General features: G+C 25.7%; 1 protein-coding gene and 1 long non-coding RNA gene across 4 annotated transcripts in view; both read right to left on the bottom strand.

The window, feature by feature from the left end:
- Con (leucine rich repeat protein connectin) overlaps window positions 1–17573 on the bottom strand; it is a 165994-nt gene extending 148421 nt beyond the window's left edge. For all 3 annotated transcript variants that reach the window (XR_014425415.1, XM_083038957.1, XM_083038971.1), the window contains exon 1: window positions 17426–17573. The gene's annotated coding sequence lies outside the window, so the exon portion shown is untranslated. The remainder of the gene's footprint in view (window positions 1–17425) is intronic.
- Window positions 17574–20618: 3045 nt separating this feature from the next.
- Window positions 20619–21752, bottom strand: part of LOC145939797 (uncharacterized) — a 3782-nt gene continuing 2648 nt past the window's right edge. Inside the window, exons 2-4 of the long non-coding RNA XR_014425905.1 lie at window positions 21212–21469; window positions 20804–21109; window positions 20619–20661 (exon numbers count right to left, since the gene is read on the bottom strand). This is a non-coding gene — a long non-coding RNA (uncharacterized LOC145939797). The remainder of the gene's footprint in view (window positions 20662–20803; window positions 21110–21211; window positions 21470–21752) is intronic.

Genomic DNA, 21752 nt, shown 5'->3' with positions numbered 1-21752 from the left:
AACAAGAGTGTATATATGTGTGCGTGTGTGTATAATTATTAATATTTATGTCATATTACGCTATTTATATAGGGAAGAATGATTATATTATTGTTTTAATACAACAATAGCATTATTATTCAAATAGAAAATGGACTTTTAATAAGAATAAATATTATTATTATTATTATTATTATTATTGAAAAGAGATTAATATTATTATTATTGTTATAATCTTATAATAATAATAATTATTATTATTGTTATTTTCATACAAAACATGCCCATTAGATCTGATTCAAGGCTTTTGACATTCACGAGGAAGATGTATCATTAATATTCTACAAAATTCCGCATTGCAGTGTCTTTGGTCATAGGTTGCCATCTCACGTGCTCTAAAATTTAGGACCTAAGTAGACACAAAGATCCTAAAATAAATATCTTTTATATATACAGTTTGTCAAAGTGTATTTCTTTTCCTTTCAATGTCTTTCTTGTTCTATTTTATCATTATCATTATTACTAATATTCATAACTGTATTCGTCAAATTTAGCCTATAGCTTCTAATACTTATAAAATATGCGAAACATCGCGGTTATCTGTCACACTTTGCTTTATGTGTTCTAATTATAGACGCAAAGATAATTTATTTATTGTATTGCATTATTATATTATTGTATTATAATATTATATTATTGTTTAACCAATAATAATATTATTATTAATAATTTTTAATTACAAGAAATAATGATAATAAAAAGTGTATTATACATATGAGAGCAAAGTGACAAAATTGATACATCTCTAAGAAACTTAAATGTTAAAAAGTTCTAATTTATTTATCTAAATTTATTTAGTCTTATCTAATTTATTTATTCTTAATTTTTACAGATAAGCAAGATTTTCTTAGTCTGAAAAAAATGTATATCATTATTTTTACATTATCGTAAAAATTGAGAAAAATCGAATTAAATCTTAAATAAAATCTTAATAAAAACATTATTCTATGACATATAATATTTTTCAAGTATGTCGTTTCTAGTATCTTTCTTGTAAAAAATATTTTTTTTAATAATCTCAACAGAAATGTTCGGATTAAACTTCACAATAATTATAAATTGGATCTTTTTGAAACTTTTACTTCAAAATTATTAAACTCTAGAAAAAAGTTTCTAACTAGTTTAAGATCATTATTTTACTCCCACCCCTCTCTCTCTCTCTCTCTCTCTACCCTTACACAATTTCTTAAATGAGAGAACATTTTTTTTAATTGTGCCTCTTCAATCGCTCTATCTAATTATCTCATTCAACTATATCTCTTTATACTATTGATATTTACAATATTGAAAATCAAAAGAGAGAGAGAGTATAATATTAAACAAATTTTCCTTCTTATAAATATAGCGAAATACGCTGCGAGCATTAGACGAATCAGCTCATGCGAGTTCAAAGTTCCCCGTTTCCATATTTCTGCCGTAAAGTTTCTAGAGTTCAGGTAGAACCCCCGTCGGGAGATCTCCGTCGCAAGCTGGTCAGGTATTTGCCTAACCGAAACTGTTCTTGTCATGCTGCGAAATTTCCTATCGAGCGAATTTTTCCTCGTCTTCAACCTGGGAACTTCGCTCATGTAACTGAATTTAATTTCGTGAGAAAATTTCCCTGCTACGTATATCGTTATTATTTTAGAAACATTCCCACCCCAAAAGTGAGAGATATATACGAGGAAATAGAGAGAAAAAAATCGGAAAACGTCACCTTGTTTTCTACAATTTTGATGGACGGTGTATTTAATGGAAAAAGTTTCCTTAAACCAAATCTTTAATAAAAACATTATTTTATGATATATAAAATATTTTTGTCGTTTATCTCTTTCATAAAAGATATATTTTTTTTTAACGAGAAATATTAAACTTTACAAAAATTATAAAATGGACGTTTTTGGAACTTTACCTGAAAAATTGCCAAACTCTAAAAAGGAGTTTCTAGCACACGTGCGTTATTTCTAGAACCAGTATTTCTCGCTTCCTTGCCTTGAAAAGACTTCTCTTTTCATCCATTATGCGAGTTAAAATTTTTCTAACAGCTTCAGTAAATCTCGTTCACGCAGATTAATGAATTTTCAAGTGAAAAGTTTACAAATAACGAAATATAAGAGCGCAAAATACGGAATATGGTCAAGAGCACGTTCTGAAAGGATCGGTACAAAGGAATTCGAAAGATTCAGATGAAGATCTGAACCCGGTAACTCGAGAAGATATACTGGAATGCTCTCACGAAGATGCAGTCGGCGACAGAGAATATAGAATGTCCTGGATATAGTGGGCCATAATTCATCTATAAATTTCTCGAGGCAAATACGCGAAAAGGGAACAAAATAAAACAAATACGTATTTGAAAACGCCTGTTGAAGATTATACATATATTTGGAATGCAAAGAATTTCAAGGAAGAATATTGATTACTGAAATTATTTTATACTCATATATAATATAATTATATATATATTTATTTATTATATGATATATTATAATATAATAAATATATATTATAATATTAAATATTATAATACTTTTATTATATACATATATTATATATATTATAATAAATATTATAATATATATTATAATAAATATTATAATATATATTATAATATATTATATATAATATATTATATACATACATATATACTCTTGGAGATATTTTTTTCAATTATTAACAAGCTAGAGAAATACTTATACAGTTCTTTTTTCAACATGCATCATATGATGACATGCCACTTGATATCGTGTCGTCGAGACGGTATCATCGAAGGTAACTATCAGAAAATGGAGGTAAAACGAACAACATTTTCATCAATGGCCGAGTGAAAAATGGCGAACGCAACGAGCGCACGTGAAAATCCGCGACGACGCAAATCCAATTAATATACGTCGAATCGTGCGCATTCTTTTTCTTATCCCGCTCCCGTTCTTTTATACCGTTCCCGTACGATATCATCTATGAATCACCGTTTAAAACGTCACGTGCGCCAGCACTCTTTGAATTCATTTTTCACGTCTCTTGATTGATACAAACGCGATCTAAACCATCACTTGCAGGAAACTTGAAGAAAGCCAAGGTGGAACTTTTATCTAGTTTTTATATGCAGCACTTTGCTTTTATTTCATCCCTTCACGCACATCTACTAATCATATTGCGTCGCTATTTTATATCCCATTTTCTCCTTATAATTTTTCTACTTTGCGTTATTTTTTCATATTTTTATTTTATTCTTTCTTTATCAATAAACTTTCTTTTATTTTCTTATTAATTTTTTTTTAATTATTTATTTTATATTTTATTTTATTTTATTTTACATTATAGCATTTATTTATATTTTTATTTCACGAAGTCAACATTATTAATTAACACAACTAAACTTTGTATATACAATATATACATATATACATATTGTATAAGTTATTTAAATTAATTATTTTAAACAACTAAAAAAAGATCAAATTTTTCAAGTAAAAATTGTAACGAAACATTTTAAATTTAATACAAATTTTGCATCTCGAGTCAATAAATTTAAACTTAAACTGACGTGTTGTCAATAAATTCGACAGATTGTGTCTTGCAAATGAAATTGACGAATATACGTGTTTTTTTTTTTTTTTTTATGAAAAAAGAGACTTGAATAAAATGGTTACTCTTATCTCCTTTATTTAATCCTTAAGGATTTTTATATTGCGCAATTTGCTCTATAAACTATTATCATATTTATCACATAAAGTTAAAAAAAACAGCGTACTTTTATTTTACTTGAAATGAATCTATCAAATTCTTTGCATGTGGGATATTATTTCTTTGAGATATAGGTAGGTACTGTAAAAAAAATGTAACGTATTACATAAAAATATGTAAAATTATATAAATAATAAGTGTAAAATATAAACATTTTTATTATTTATCGTGTAATTTTATTATTTATGTAATTATTATTTATGTAATTTTACATATTTTTATGTAATACATTATATTTTTTTTTACAGTGTATATTATATTTAGTAGAATCGTAATTCATATCAAAATTTATAGAAACGCATAAAGTTACATCCAAATGATAAAATAAGAAGAAGTATTAGGAAAACTGACTTTGTTTGATATACGATGGAAGGAAGACAGTTTGATAAAATACGGGATTGAGCAAAATCGCGAGAACGGCAAGTCGGTTCGAAGAAGAAAAATCTATGGGATTGCATACCCGCACCTACGATTTCATTGGCGGCGAGCAGAGAAATATGGTTTTTAAACAAACATTTTCCTAGGTCAGCCACTCCGAAGCTATCGTTCGCGTGTGATCGATAACGATTGATCGCGAACTACCACACGTCGGTGTTCCAAGTATATAAATCATCGTATACCTATGTCTTGATACATAATAAGAAATATTGATAGAGAGATATCTCTCTTAGGTATATGCAGTCGTAAAAATCGCTTTCTGTTACTTATTATTTCGGCAACAATTTAACACAATGTTTTTCTATAATTAAATCATTTATTATCAATTTTTATGTCTTAATCTTTGTTTTCCATCTGTTTTCTACCTATTAATAAATTATATTGAATCATATATTTTTGGGGGAAAAATGATAGACATATAAACAACAAATTGGAATCCAATAATTTACTACAAATTAAACTTTGAATTTATTTTCATTGTCTTTTATGAGTTATTTTAATCCAAAGAATATAGGAAAATTGTTTGTATAATTTGTGAAATTCTATTTTATGTGCATTTTAGATATTTTTGTTGACAGAAAAAGGAATCATACAAAGTATAAGGAAAATCTCGCAAGAAATTTAACGTCCATGCAGCCAGTTTGCATTTTTATCAACAATAATATCTGATTAAATAATAAAAATATTTACTTTTTTAAAGAATATATGATAGTCAAAAACAATGGTTTTATTATAATTTTAAAAAAGGATAGAAACGTGTCAGAGTTTTACGTAACCAAATATAAATATCCACACGGGGGCTATAAAATTTATTACCAAAAATAAAATCTGACAACTGAAATTTATAATCTTTTATCCTTAATAAAAACACCTGATGACAAATATATATATATAATCTGATTAAATCTGATTAAATATCTGATTTAAATATCTAAAATATTATTCAAAATTTAAATCAAATTTTGGTTTGTGTATAGACAATTTTATTATGACCTTTAAAAATATTAGAATTTTATAATAAAAAATTAACATTTATACAACTAAATTATTTTTACTTGCATTTATATTTTATTAAAATATCTGATTAAATATCTAATCCAATTTTTTTCGATCAAATATCTAAAAATTTGTTCTTTAAAAAAGAAGGAAATGGTAAAATTTCATATAATAAAATTGTAGCACTTATGTTGCCAAAAGTAAAATTAAAATTATTTCAATCTTAATAATATTAACAATCTAAATCTTAATAATATATTTATCTTATAATAATAATAATATTATATTATAAATATTATATTATATTATTATAATAATATTATAATGTTATAATATTATAAATATTATATTATATTATTATAATAATATTATAATGTTATAATATTATAAATATTATATTATATTATTATAATAATATTATAATATTATAATGTTATAATATTATAATATTTATATAAGCTGTGAGTAATTTTTAAATATATTTAATACTTGTATAGTAATTATTTGCATTCCTTCGAGCTAACACGCATTCACAAGCTTTCTTGATTTCCCACAGTCCATACTCGAAAAGATGAAACGAGCCGATAATAACGGATGACATGCAAAGCTGTAAATTATTGGACAGGCAAAATTGTTTAAAACAATATTTTACCAGGCAATGTCAATAATTAACAGCCGACGGCTACTGTACATTCGAATGTACGATTGAATGTCATTAAGCTATTTTTGGGATATATGTATTTGTCAACGCGTGATTATTCTCTTTTATATTGCAAATGCTATACTTTGATATCGCCAGATTAAACGATCATTGTCAGCATCAGTTACAAAAATAACTAACGTGACAAAAGTGACAAATAAATAGAAATCCGATTGATTATAATTTGATTATATTGTCAGAATTTCAGCTTTTAACAGAATGTTCTTGCTATATCTAACGAAATAATATATGTCCACATTATTATTAAAAATTACATCTATAAAAAGTCTGTATTTTTGAAAAAAAAATTTAATAATATACTTATTAATAAATTTAGAATTAAGAAACTACTATAAATAATTAATAAATAGATATATATTATAAAATAAAAGAAATTTTATGTATTGTAAATTAATAATAAAATTCATTACGATATAAATTTATATCATACCTATTATAAAGATTAATATATAGGAAATTTTAATATTTATCTTCAATAAAAATATATAATCGGAAGACATAGCAATTATAATTATAAATACGTAATTATGAGAAAAATTAGAAACTAAAATTGAAATAAAATTTATCTATATGTTATACATTCATAATAAATTATTGAATTAGTCAAAAAATTTCAATCTTATCGTTGGATACTCCTTGCTAATCAAATTTAAAACAAAATTTACATATATTAAACACGCACAACAAAATTAAACAAAAAGCTTTTAAAGCCTTTTTCATTTTCCAATATCGTTTAATATAATATCAATCTTTAATATTAGTTTTATGATTAATAAATAATAAACTTATAAATAAACAATCCATTAAAATTTCCGTTAAAAATCAAAATATAGAACAATTGGTACATTTAAGAAATAAAATGTTAGAAAATGGAATAATTAAAAGAGAGATGAAAATATGCATAATTTTTAATTTTGTAATTTTTACGATAATCTAATAATTTGTGATTTGTTTTTGAAATAAACTATTTAAACTAAATATAACATTTTTAAAAAAGTAAAAATGCAAAATATTTGCTCATAAATAAATAAAATATATTTACTGTTCTCTACAATATCATACATTGTCCAAATTTCATATTATTCGAATTCATATTACGCAAATAATAACAATGATAATTCCGTCGAATTTTCAGCGAAATGGAAATCAAATTTTCGTCCATCTCTGTGTTAGCTCTCATTGGCGCCACGCTGTTTAAACAAACTACGCGTAATGAAGTCAACAATGGGAAATGACAGGGCCGCTATCGAGGCGCGATTTTATATATTAAATCGCGGGTTATGTCACATGATCGCATCCATTACTACAGGGTGACCGGATAATGGATTCAAATCAGCGCGCATTCCGATCCAAATATTTATTCATTATGATAAATGGAAAGCACATTGCGTTGTATAGAAGTCGAGCGTTGTGGTGATCGCTCGCGAAATAACCTGTTCGATATCCCGCGCGAATATCGAGGATCGTCGAGGGATTTACTGTCGAACTGCGTAAATAGATTGAACAATGATCCGAGTCATTGGTCTCGTCACGCGTGAAATTGATGATCGTGTATATGCGGAAGTGCGTGTCTCGTTTCGCGGCTCGCGAATCAATGAATGAATGAAAAAAAAAAAAGAAAAAAAAAAGAATAACGCGAGATCGTCGAAGGGTGATGAAAAAAATATTGTCGATTTATTTATGACGCGCGAGAGAGAAAGAGAGAGAAGGATGAAGTAGAATAAATAGAGCGTTGAACGTTCACTTTAATAATATCGCTATATGTATACGTCGCTACTTTGAAATATTTTTCACTATGCAAATATCGCAATACTGAAGTATTTTTTAAATAATTTAATTCTGATACGTTTTTTTTAATACCAACTCGTATGTGCAAGCCGATCGTGATGAAATAAATCAAAACGATTTTTTTCCACGATAAAAAATTGATAATATTAATAGATGACTAGTATGAATTTCTATTTCTTTTTAATAAGTTTAAATATGAAATATATTAAATTTATTCGATTCAATATAAAATATATTAAATAAATCAAAATTAAAATATATTAAAATTATTAAATAAATTAAAATATATCAAAATCATTAAATAAATTTAAAAATATATCAAAATTATTAAATAAATTAAAATATATCAAAATTATTAAATAATGATATTGAAATATATCAAAATTATTAAATAATGATATTGAAATATATTAAAATGTATCAAATTTATAAATATTGAAAAATCTCGCTGTTCGACTATATTTTAGAGTAGCAAAACATATTTGTTATACCAACTCATATATACAAGCCGATCGTGATGAAATAAATCAAAACGATTTTTTTTCCACGATAAAAAATTGATAATATTAATAGATTACTAGTATGAATTTTTATTTCTTTTTAATAAGTTTAAATTAATAAATATGAAATATATTAAATTTATTCCATTCAATATAAAATATATTAATTAAAATTAAAATATATTAAAATTATTAAATAAATTAAAATATATCAAAATCATTAAATAAATTTAAAAATATATCAAAATTATTAAATAAATAAAAATATGTCAAATTTATTAAATAAATTAAAAAATATCAAAATTATTAAATAATGAAATTGAAATATATTAAAATGTATCAAATTTATAAATATTGAAAAATCTCGCTGTTCGACTATAATATATTTTAGAGTAGCAAAACATATCGTATTGTGCGCGATTAAAAATGTATATCGTTGAAATACGTTTTCTGATCCTGCTATTGCTCACTCGACTTGATTACTATGTCCCCCCCTATCATAGCGGGATCGGGGGCTCACTCACGGAAGACAGGGGTTCGTTAAGGGGAATAGGGAACGAAACTCCGGTATTAATAAAGCGGCACACTCACACCGCAGTTATTCGAGAGAGCATATTCCGTGCGAGCCCATATTTTTAACTTTAAAGAGAACTTCTCTTATTTAATAGTCGATTAATATTCGAGAGAAATAATTTATATAAAATTTTTCCATCACGTATACCATTTATTTTGACATTGTATCTTTGAGCACTAAAAAACAAAGCTTCCCCTATGAAGAAGCAAAATTATAGCGAAGACTAAAGATAAAAGAGAGAAGAAAGAGAAAAATAAAGTGTTAAGCATAGAGAAAATACGGGGCGCAAAAAGCCGCGACGATCGACTCGAGAGATCAGCGAGGACTATAGCGGTAAAAAGTAATAGACTGGGGGCAGAGATATAAAGCACCGGGATACAATACTCTTATATTACAAGGAGAAAAACGAGCTCGGTTAGCTTCGATCGAAGAGAATACACGCGAATAAAACACGTACGGAGATGCAGGAAAAATAGTGATTAGCATATTCACGTCCAATCGGAATTTTAGTCATTAAAATTTTTCTCAAAAACATAGAAAAGAATAGAATCGATAATAACGATTCCGACCAAGAGCGCATAATTTAAAGGACACAGGAGAGATCGACGAGATGTACGCGGAATAGATCTGCGCCTTATTAAAACTGTTATCGCCTCGCAGACAGATTGAAATGGTTCGTCGTCGAATCAACGTTGCGGAAATCGTCGAGGAAATCGTTCGGAGTGAATATAAGAGATAGCGAATCGTCTGAGAACTCGACATAATTTAATAAAAGAGCGAAATCGATGTGCAAAAATGTATGACGTTCTTGCGAATATAAAGTTATTTCGGAATAAAACATATATTATTTATGTTACCTATATCCAATATCGGAAGTAGTGTTTAATATTGCAATATTGCGATGAAAGTAAAGTGAATTAAAACTTACTTAAACGTGATTGAGGAATAACTAGTCTTTAATAAAATACCATGTTGTGATATTATATTCAAACAAAGATATTTTAATTCAAATATACATTAGTCTAGCTAACGATTTTAATTGAATGACGAAATGAATTTAAAAAATATGCCATACATTTTTATATAAATGTGTCTTATTTCTCTGGATAAATTAGCATATTTTCTATTGTCATATTATCTTACTGATTATCAAGGATAATCTTTAGTGAAATATTTCCTTTAACCATTTAATGTCTCATTTTGTTACAAATAAAACAATTTTATAGTAATAAATAATTTTTTTTAAATTCTTTCATCTATCAAACTTTCGATATTGATTCAATATCAATTATGTCTTATTAATTATTAATAATAATAATAATTAATAATAACTTTATAATAATTTTAATACTAATTTGAGATGTTAAAAAAAACAATTGTGATTTAACTATAAAATTCTTTATATTATAATTGTTCTTAGAATAACGTATTCATAAATTTATTAACTAGCTAATGCTAGCTAGAAAGGAGATTATTAATAATATTTTGTAGTAATAAAATATAGTATATAAAAAAAATATTTTATGCAATAAAATTACTGCTACTATATTGTATAACTTTTATAATATATTTGTGTTGGGAAAGAAAATGAGAGAGAGAGAGAGAGAGAGACAGCGAAAAAGATAAGAATTAGAAATCAAACCGCCCTTTTTCATGGTGAATGACAAAGCGCATAATCATGCACTCCCATAAATTTAAAAAAGGGGTGCTCGGCAAACTCGAAAATGCATGTCGGCTGCAGTCGCATCAAGCTCTGTGAGAAAGTATCAGCAAAGAATACAAAAGGGGACTTTTTGTACACAGAAGGTATAGCGGAATAATATCCGTATACAGCATATTCGTACACAGCATAACACACACTATTTCGAGCTCCATAGCACGCATTATGACATTGATTAGTGTCATATATTCTCATTCGCCGTTTAGGATTATCTCACGCGGATCTCCATTATTCACGTGAACCTCCCAAATATGATAAGTACATATTTTAAGCTCATTTAAGCTCCCATCAACGTGTGTCAGAACCCTCACTCGAATAATCGATGAACAAACAACTCTAACTTATTTTGTGTATGTGTGTGTGTGTGTTATGTATGTATGCACGTGCAGAATCTCACATAATTCATGTTAATTTTAATGACAGATTTTCTGCAAAACTTTGGATTTTTCTTTAGCGTAAGTGTTAAATTTGAATTTTAAATTGCGAAGATATTGGGTTTTCTTTCATTGTTTTTTGGCATATTATTTTGGAGCAACGAGATTTTCCAATTAAGCAATTATTTAAAAATGTCTTCTTCGCAAATTATAAAATAAAAATAAAGTTAATTTTTTACAATAAATTTTTTCAGTGTGTCTAAGAAAATTTAGAAAAAGGAAGTCAAAAAACAAACAAAAACATGGAATACATCGAATACAATTTCATCAAATTTGAAAACGTAGGAAAAATAATCGCTTCAAGAAATAAAAACAATATACATAAACATTCGTATCTATGTGATTGTGTGTGTGTCTGTGTTATTTTAAACCTTTCAAATTTTGAAAAAATTCTGTTACAGTGACACTGCACGTATAAGAATTTTAAAGTGGTAAAGACATTAATAAAAAATAGCAACGTGAATTTCCTTTTTAATTATCTTTTAAGCAGTGAAGGAGCAAAGTTGTGAGAGAACATGAATAACCTATTTATGCCACTGCAGAAAGTATTTTTAAAAAATAAAAAACTTTTCTGCTAATTTATTTTTTATTAACATATATTTGTGTAGAGGTATAATAAAGTCTGTTCATCATAAAGTATTCATGATTTTTGAAGTATTTAATATAACTTGATAAGAGAAGATATATATATATATATATATATATATATATATATATATATATATAGTATATATAAAATTATATCTGTGTTTCGAATAAACAACTTCAATCAAAATTTCGACGAATTTTTTTTTTCCAGTATAAGGTTAAAATATATAATCTTGAATCTTTTAAATAAAAGTATATATATAATCTTTTACGTAAATCAAGTTTCCTAATTATCCTAATTATTCTATAAGTATATAAAGAGACAAAAAAGATATCAAAATATCAGAATTAATAAAATAAAAATTTTATAATTTATTTTAATATTTGTTATGACAAAATATATGTATATCTTTAAAAGTATTCATTCTTTAATAACATTAGTTTTATACTTTTACAAATAAAAATGAAATTATTGAAAAAATTAATTACTCTCTCATGAGATATTTCATAATTTATTTTAACATATTTATTATGACTTAAAATATATATAATATTTCATAAAGTTTTTATTTGAGGATGACAATTAATTTAATACAGAATATTGAAATAAAAATAACACAAAAAAATTAGTATACTATTTCAAAAATGTAATTGTATGTTGCCGATTCTATGTTACATTTTTATAAAGATAATGAAATAAATTAATTCTTTTCATTATACTGAAATTTAGCAAATATTTCAATAGAAGAGTTAATACGTAACAATATATTTTGACATAACATGTCTAAATAAGTTATAAAATATCTCGTAAACTATTAAATATATCGATAATCGAATAATCGATTTATCTCAATATTATAGAAACTAAATAATTTTATTTAAAAAACTCAAAAAATAATCTTTTACTACTTTAAATGTTAAAATTTGTATTTTAAAATAATTTTTGTAAAAAATGACAACAATATATAACGCAAGAAATGTCAATATTTCATTAGATATTATTTTTATGTATTTTTATATTTTATTATAAATTTATAATAAATAATAAAATTTATATAAGATTTTTTTTATAGGAAACATCTCGTTTGATGAGCCCAATTGTCAACAGTTTTGTTTGCTCACATCGTTTTGCCGATAGTTTCAATTGTCGATAATTCCGATTGCCTACAAAACACGTTTTCTATACAAAGTAATAACAATTTCCTTATTTTATATGTGCAATATGGTCATGTGTGCAATGTGTGTGTGCAATACAATGTCATATATGCAATATATACGTGCGCAATAGTGTCATATATGCATACACATACAAACACACTTCCATATACACATATGCACCCTATATACAAACGTATGTTCATATTTTAAATTATTATACTATGTATACCATATGCTTGTAGTCGATCGTTCCGTAGACAATGGAAATTGTCAGCAATAGAAGTTGTCGGCCAAACAAAACTTGACAATCGAGATTGTAGACAAACATGAAGCTCTCCCCTTTTATATTACAAAAATAAAAGAATGTATATTTTTTAAACCAATTTTACTTTCATAGAAAAATAGGTCACTTTTAAATGTTTAAATAATTTAATCTTTTAAAACATTTAATTTTTTTATATTGTGTTCTTTTTTCAAGCTTTAGCTTTTCAAACTAAACTAAAAGTTAGCTTTTCAAATTAAACTAAAAATCCTTTAAATTGTTATTTTTTTATTTGCGTGCATTAAAATGTCTAATTTTTTTACAAACTATTTTTCATATTATATGTGTTTTATCCTATAATTAAATATTTAAAAAGAAAATATTTAATTCTTTTTCAATCTTCGCAAAATGTAAAATTTATAATAAAAATAATGAAAATTTATAATAATAAAATTTATTTAATAAAATTTAGAAACTTTGAACTAGAATGTATTTCAAGATTTTTCAAACGTTTTAATATTCAAAACAAATCAGCCCGATGGTACAGATAAGCAATTTAATGATACCAAAAATTCTATTTGCATTACATAAATGATAAAGTCATAAAGCATGTTTCAAAATAATTAATATACCATAATAATATAAGAAACAAATAATAAAGAAATCAGTAACAATAAATAATAATATAAAAAAAATTCTTTATATTATAATTATGACCTTTATAGTGACTTAATCGATCAAATATACCTCATCTTAGCAGTTTTATAATATTACCATCATCTAATCCATGCTTTGCATTCATTCGATATTTACTATCAATTCTATCGAATGCTGAGACGCAATAATATTCGCTAATACGAGATATCGAAGATCATAATCGTTTAAATTACGCATGATTGCGATGCTGCGCTTTTGTGAGCGCGGCTAATATTAATGATTGAATGAGAAGAAGTCACAGACAGGATTAATACGATGATTACATTCGCGCGCGAAACAAAGCGTGCTATTTATGTAGCGGTAATCTACGTATATTCGCTTTGATATCTTATTTAAAGAATATTCAGATCGAAAGAGATTGTTTCGATTAATGTAATCCGGCAATAATTTTTTCGACAAGATTTTTCTTATTCATTGCTTTCTTAATAATATAAATTTTTGTGTCTTAGAAATAATACTTTTTCTCTGAAACAAATAACGAATTCTTTATTATTGGATTCTCTATTTAAATTTTTATTTTATTTACTTATCTGTTTTTTCGGATTTTAATATAATTTTATAGAAATTTTAAATAAAATTGGTTTCAAAAAATAATTTTTATGTAATAAATTAAATAATATATTCTCTTCTTTAATTATGCAATAAATTATTATAATAATTATCTTAAAATATAAAGATATAAAAAAACTTTTTCAAGGGATTCAAATCGTAATAAGAATATTTTAAAAATATTCTTTATCAAAGAAATATGTCAGGTATTTCTAATTCATTGTACCCGGATAACGTATCAGTATCCATTTGTGAACAATGGCCATCATGGAAATCCGATCATCATCATTACGTATTTATGTCAGATACTTAAATTTAGTTTCGTAAAATTGTATAATGAAATCAGACTCGATAATGTTGCAGCATCGATAATTTATAATAATAGATTTCTGTGCTTCTACTTATTATTCAGTATAATTTGAATAATACGTGTATATGTGAGAACCGACCCTTTCAATAATCCATATGTAATATTACGCTAAAAGTGCATATGGTATCCTGGCGTATTTAATGCAAGGAAAGAGAGACCGCAAAAGGTCATTGCACTACATGTATATATTCTTTGCCCACTCAACGACGATGAATACAATTATATTGGCAAACGACACGACATGCAACGAATTGTCGCTCATGCATGCGTGCATACATACATACATACATCGCTTTTCATGTTATTTTTATCACGTTTTATCTTACCTATTTATTTAAAATGAAAATTTTTCCTATAAAAAATATGATATATATGATTATCTTTCATTATTTTTTTAATCAAAAAAATAAAATATAAAAAGAGGTAAAATATCTCTTTGCGTCTACCCTTCTGGGAGTCTCAGAATTCTGGTAGAAGCTCGAGCGAAACAATCTTTCCAAGTTGAAACTTGACCGGCTTGCGGCATCGAAAGGATGAGGTTAATTCACGTTGATGGGATCTGACAAAGATATAACGTCGCTTGATAAGTGGATTTTTAATGCTCAGTTCTATGCTCTCTCCTTCCTCTCTCTCTCTCTGTAGTCCGAGAATTTTTTTCCCGATAATATATGTATATGTACATTAATAATTCTCTCGTGCGAAAATTTTGCTATTATTTGTTCTTTTAATTTTTGCATTTATAATATAGTTATTAGTTATTACTATATATTTATAAAATATATAAATTTATATATATATAAAATATAAGATAAACATGACATATATACATATAATAAATAAAAAATATAATTATATATATATATATATCATTATATTTTTATTTTATATATATATAATATAATGTAATCAAAATAATTTGCGATCAAAATAATCTACCAATTGTGTAGAAATATTTTAATACCTATACATTTTAATACCTATACATATTGATTATTTTCAATTTATCAAATAGAATACATAAATTTATCGCATTTTTTATTTTATAATAAAAAAATTTCAGTAAAAAGTATTCTATTAGTTTATTAATTTTAGTAGTTTGTCATTATAGTTATTATAAGTTAATAATAAGAAATGTTCAATTGTTCAAAACATTTTCTAATTTTTTTTTCAGTAAAATATATAAAATATGTCAAATAAAAGAATAGAAATGATTAAAAAAACTTTTCAAACAATCCAATATTTATATATCAGAAAAAGTAATAAAGTTATTATATAATATTAATAAACTAGTATTCTTTAATAATAACACAATACAATTTAGTAAAACGATTAAACAGCAATAAAAAATAAGAAAACAGTAACCAACAATATTATAACGCAAGATAATATATATATTTTATATATTATTTATTTTTCATATTTTATTTCATCAATATTAAGATGTTTAAACGTTATATGTAAATAGTAGAGCGACCAATACATATATATACACGAATTCCTAAGAAAGCGCACCAAATACAATATATCAGAAAATATTATTAGCCAGTTGCACTAAAGTTGGCGATAAAGGATTGAATATTTAAGGAAAAATATTGTCCGTTTCTGCTACCTTCCACACTTTTTGTGCATTCTTTCACCTTTCTCCCATCAAAGGCTGTCAAATATATAAAAGTGTTCGGCGGTATAAAGGCTATACTTCCTTTCAACCGCACGGATTCCTCGACCATTGTCAAGCCGATCCTTCCTTCACGAAAATGTTCTCTCGACGAGTTATTTTCCAAGTTATAAGATCGAAAATGGAAAACTTTCTTTAAAATACATTTTCTTGTTATTAAAATATAACAAAAGTTCAAACAATTTTGCACGACTTCATTTTCAAATAAAACTTAATTATTTACTTTATATTTCTCATTTTACTTTATATTTCTCATTTTACTTTATATTTCTATTAAATAATTTATTTATTGGCTTTATTTAAGCATTCAGTATCTGAGAGATATATTAAAAATTAAATAATTATAGATATTAAAATACCGATACACCGATTGTAATAATATTAAGATAATTGCAAAAACTAAAATATAGCAATAAAAATCAAATAATGGCATCATCGAATTTTTAATTCTGTTTTGACCTATGGAAAGACTGGTTCACGATTAAATGTTATAGATTAATTAAAAATTATAGGAAGGAAACAACTGTCTTTGTTTGTCAAATTTGAATTGTTTCAAATTTTAATTTGATTAAAAATTTCTATTGCAAGATATTGCTAAAGCATATATGATAGATAATGCATTGTACATAACAGAACTAATTGTCAGAAAACAGAATTATGTAATAAAAAAAAAAAAACAGAATTATGTAAAAAAAAAGAAAACAGAATTATGTAAAAAAAAATAACATTTTTAATTCAACACTGTCTATATGTGCAATTTTATAATGTTGTTGTAAAATGGCTATATTAGAAAAAATGGAATAGTTTCTTTCTATGCATAATCGATCAATTATTCAATATATATCGTATAATATTTCATTATTCAATATATTCAATTGATCAAAGAATTCACAATTGAGAAAGCATATGGCTGGTTTGAAACATTTTATAAATACATCCAATATATCCAATCACTGATATAAAAAAAAAGAGACTAACGAATATCTAAAGCGCAAAAGTAATATACTGTCAATTTATACTTCATTTTGATTTTATTTATATAAAATGTTTTAGGTTATAATTTATCGGCACATGTTCGAAAGTTGCACCTATTCCGCAAGATAAAATATATATACGTATATATATATATATATATATATATATATATAAAAAAGAGATATCAAAACTCACCAATCATTCGCGTCGTGCAATCACAATTCGCGCGGCAGGATCGTTCACAATCGATTCGAATCGCGTTTTGATTGTACATGCGCCCGATATTCACGAAACGTTACCGCGTAACCGAGACCCGAAAAGAGAGATGCGCGTCCACTCGCATCTAAAGTGCAACTTAAACCGTAACCCGCGCTTTGCCAGGCTACCAGCGACGCGGACCGGCGCAGTTGCAAGATAGGGGTCCCTAGACGAACCCTAGACGGACCAGATTTTAAGCTGTTCGCCACTAGGCGGTTATCGACTATGTATAACAGAGACAATCTTCTAGATTTCTATATTGATGATTAAAGGTAATGTATCTACATTAATTCACCGTTCAAAATCTTAGCAATTGCGGGTAAATTCTTAGCTTGAGAAAAATAACTAAGATTGATCATTGATAATTAAGATTGCATCATAGATATACCGTGAAATTAATTTTTTCCCTTTAAAAAACAAAATATTCTATTTAATTAATTGTATACAATAGATATCGCACTATTGTAATTTCTAATTTCTAATTTTACACATTATTTGGACATATTTTTAAATGATAAGATTTGAAAACAATTTTTTTTTTTTTAATAAAAGTTATAGAGTTTCAAAAATAATTTAATTCTAATATTTTATTTATTATTTTATTTGGTGTTAATGATTTTGATTTTATCATTGTCAATTCATATATATTACTAAAATAAAATTCATATATATTATTAAAATAAAATAAAATAAAATTCAATCTGTCTTATTATTTAAAGCTATTTTATTTCATATTACATCAAAGTGAGATATTTAATATTCTTTCTCTAAATATTTTTAAATATCTTTATTGTCATTATATTTAATTAAACATATCATACACATAATAATCAGAGAAAGATAGCGAAAATGTGTAACAAAATCTTTTTATTCTATCTTAATAACATTGATATATATATAGTACGTATACATATTCACGTACATACACTTAATTCAAAGATCTTTTAGTCTTTATATATTATTTCAAAAATAAAAATATTAAAATTCTAAATAATTATATATTTTTTATTCTGATTAATTAAATGATTATTTAATTTAAATGAATAAATAAATAAAATTATAGCATTTTAGAACCATTTTCATACTATAAAAAACTGGAATAAAAAATATTCTATTTAAAAATTTTATAATAATCTTGATGTAATTTTAAAGGACTCACACAAACAAAAGTCAAACTAATATCATTATATATCTATGTTATTCAATATTTAAAATTTTTTATATTTAATATTTTTGTAAAATATGTTTTAAAGTTTATCGTTACTCTAGAATTTTTCGTATATGCATATGTATGCAGAATAAATCAAGGGCAACCAAGAAAGATATGATTTTTTTGTGCAAAAATAAATAAAAATGTAAAATAAAATTTTTTTGCACGAGGTTTTATTTTTGCAAAAAAGTTGACTTCAAAGTTTAATATACATGTGTTATTTATACTTTTTCCAGTTTGAAGAATCTTGTAATATATTGTTAAACTTGTCTTGACAATAATTTATTAATACATAAATATAAAAACATTGCATATATATTAAAATAATTTAAAATAATTTAAATTAATTAAGTTATAAGTCAAGTTTATTAATTTAAGGTTTTATTTTTTCGAATTGATTTTGAAAGATTGTATACATATGCTTTGTATACGTATGTATATGCTTTTTAAAATTTGAATGAGTTCTAACCCTGTTATGTAATTTATTTCAATATAATGGCTATTGAAAATATGTAAAAAAGTTTATTTTAATATTTTATACACACACACACACACACATTTATGTAACTTTACTACTTAGTTTAATTAAATAAAACCTACAAATTTAATTTATTTAAAATTTAAATCACTTGAATTATTTTATAAATAAAATTTATTTTTTTAAAAATTGTTGTCAATATATAATATAAAATTATTAAAAGTCTTTAAAATTTAAGAAAGCATAAATGTTATTAATTTTCAAAATTTTAGTTTCTTAAAAATAAAGTCCCATATAAATGTTAATTACACATACATAATGCATACATATATAAAAAAATTTAAACAAGAGAAAATATATAATGTTGTAAATAAGTTCAGGACTGATAAATAATTTCTATTAAATCGGCTAAAAATGTTTAATGAGCATAAATTAATTTTGTCAGAGTTTAAGCGTTTTCTGGTTTTGATGAAGCAATTCATTTGCATTCTGATATTTATTGCGCATACGATATGAAAACAAAACATTATCTTACTCATTTGATTTTCGCGCAGATTATCCCTTTCTAAAAGAGGCATGTTAAGTCGATTCTCGCAAGTATTGTTGCCTTTTTTTCGCGATGCTGATTAGCTGTCTCGATTCGTGTTGTGCGTTATATTCGTAGCATCGAGAAGCTGTCATCGCGAGGATTAGTAGTTTGACAGTTTGAACAAAATAAAATTAAATAAAATATGTTTTAAATAATATGTTATAATACTTTAAATTCGATTAATATTTTTGACAGAAATCAGCTGATAACTATCAAAAATATCAATCGAATTTAAAGTATTATTTAAAAGATATTATTTTATTTTATTTCATTTTGAACAAACTACTAACTCTCGCGATGACAACTTCTCGATGGTACGAATATACCGTACAATGCGAATCGAGACAGTCAATCAGCATCGCGGAAAAGATGCAACAATACTTATGAGAATCGACTTAACATGCCTTTTTTAGAAAGAAGATGTTATAATACTCTCAATTCGATTAATATTTTTGACAATTATCAGCTGATTTCTGTCAAAAAATATTAATCGCGAATAAGGTGTTATAACATATTTAAAACAAATTACTATTTTAATATTTTCAACATATTATTATTTTAAAATTTAATTAGAAAATTAACGCTTTATTATTTCAGCAAATTTCTATTAAAAAATATTAATTATGCGTTAATTTGTTAATTAAATTTTAAAATAATAATATGTGTGAAGGTGGCGTATAATTTTGTGGAAACTCATAAATAATTAAGAGTTCTGGCTTTATCTTCAATAATAGAATTATTGAAAATAAAACCAGAATTCTTGATTATTTATGAATTTCCACGAAATGAGACGCCAGCTCATACACCCCCAATACCGCTACAGAAATGTTATAAAATAATCATTTCTCACTCACCGATACGTGCAATAGCGGAGTTGTAGTACACAGCACATTGATCTGAAAACAAAATATTCAAATTATGTATATACATGTGTGTGTGGAGGGGGGGGGGGGGGGAGTGTATAGGATGTTTTGGAAGTCTGTGGAAACGGTCGAATATTTCAATGCAGTGTAAAAAAAATGTTTTTATTCTGCATACCTCGCAGTTGCCCCATTGTTGCCTGATGCCTCCCCGGGCATCCTCCTCCTCTCTTGGTCCATGGTACCACTCGCGACACTCGCGAAAACACGAATAATTACGATCGCCCGACACTTTACACGGCACTCCCGACGCGTGAATCGCACGCGTATTTCGCGTACATTGCGCAATGAGAAATAACGATATGCGAAAACTAATCACGAATCAACGTCCGTTCGACACTCGAAAATCTCGCAGTCAAACTTGCCCCAGTGTCGTCTGATGCCTCCCCGGGCTTCCTCTTCCTCTCCTATATGTAAAGCTTACCTGTAATAACAAATAAAATATATACATATAGAGATACTTAAACAAATATAACAAAAATTATGTTTCTTAAAAGAAATGTTATTATATATTTATTTTGCATACCTTACAGTTGCCCCGATGTTGCCCGATGCCTCCAGGCCTCCTCCTCCTCTCTTGGTCCATGGTAGCACTCGCGACACTCGCGAAAACACGAATAATTACGATCGCCCGATACTTTACACGGCACTCCCGACGCGACGCGTGATTGCACGCGTATTTCGCGTACATTGCGCAATGAGAAAAAACAACGCGAAAACTATAATAATCGCACGAATTCGACACTCGAGAATCTCGCAGTCAAGCACACAGCTTATCAGCAACCTGTAACAAATAAAATACATATATAGAGAGATACTTAAACAAATATAACAAAAATTATATGTTTCTTAAAAGAAATGTTATTATATATTTATTTTCTTTATCTCCTTTGACAGAAATCAGCTGATAATTGTCATTGCTCCTTCGTAGCACTCACAGTTATCAGCTGATTTCTGTCAAAAAATATTAGTCGAGAATAAGATATTATAACATATTATTTACAACATATTACTATATTAATTTTTAATTTTATAATTTTTATAACATATTATTTTAAAATTTAATT

This window comes from Prenolepis imparis, unplaced genomic scaffold (assembly GCF_030444845.1).
Source record: "Prenolepis imparis isolate NDT839.2.m4 unplaced genomic scaffold, iyPreImpa1.0 SCAF_1, whole genome shotgun sequence".
In the NCBI taxonomy this organism is placed as follows: domain Eukaryota; kingdom Metazoa; phylum Arthropoda; class Insecta; order Hymenoptera; family Formicidae; genus Prenolepis; species Prenolepis imparis.
Note: the sequence above shows the minus strand (reverse complement) of the source record. Positions and strands in the feature narration are given on the sequence as shown.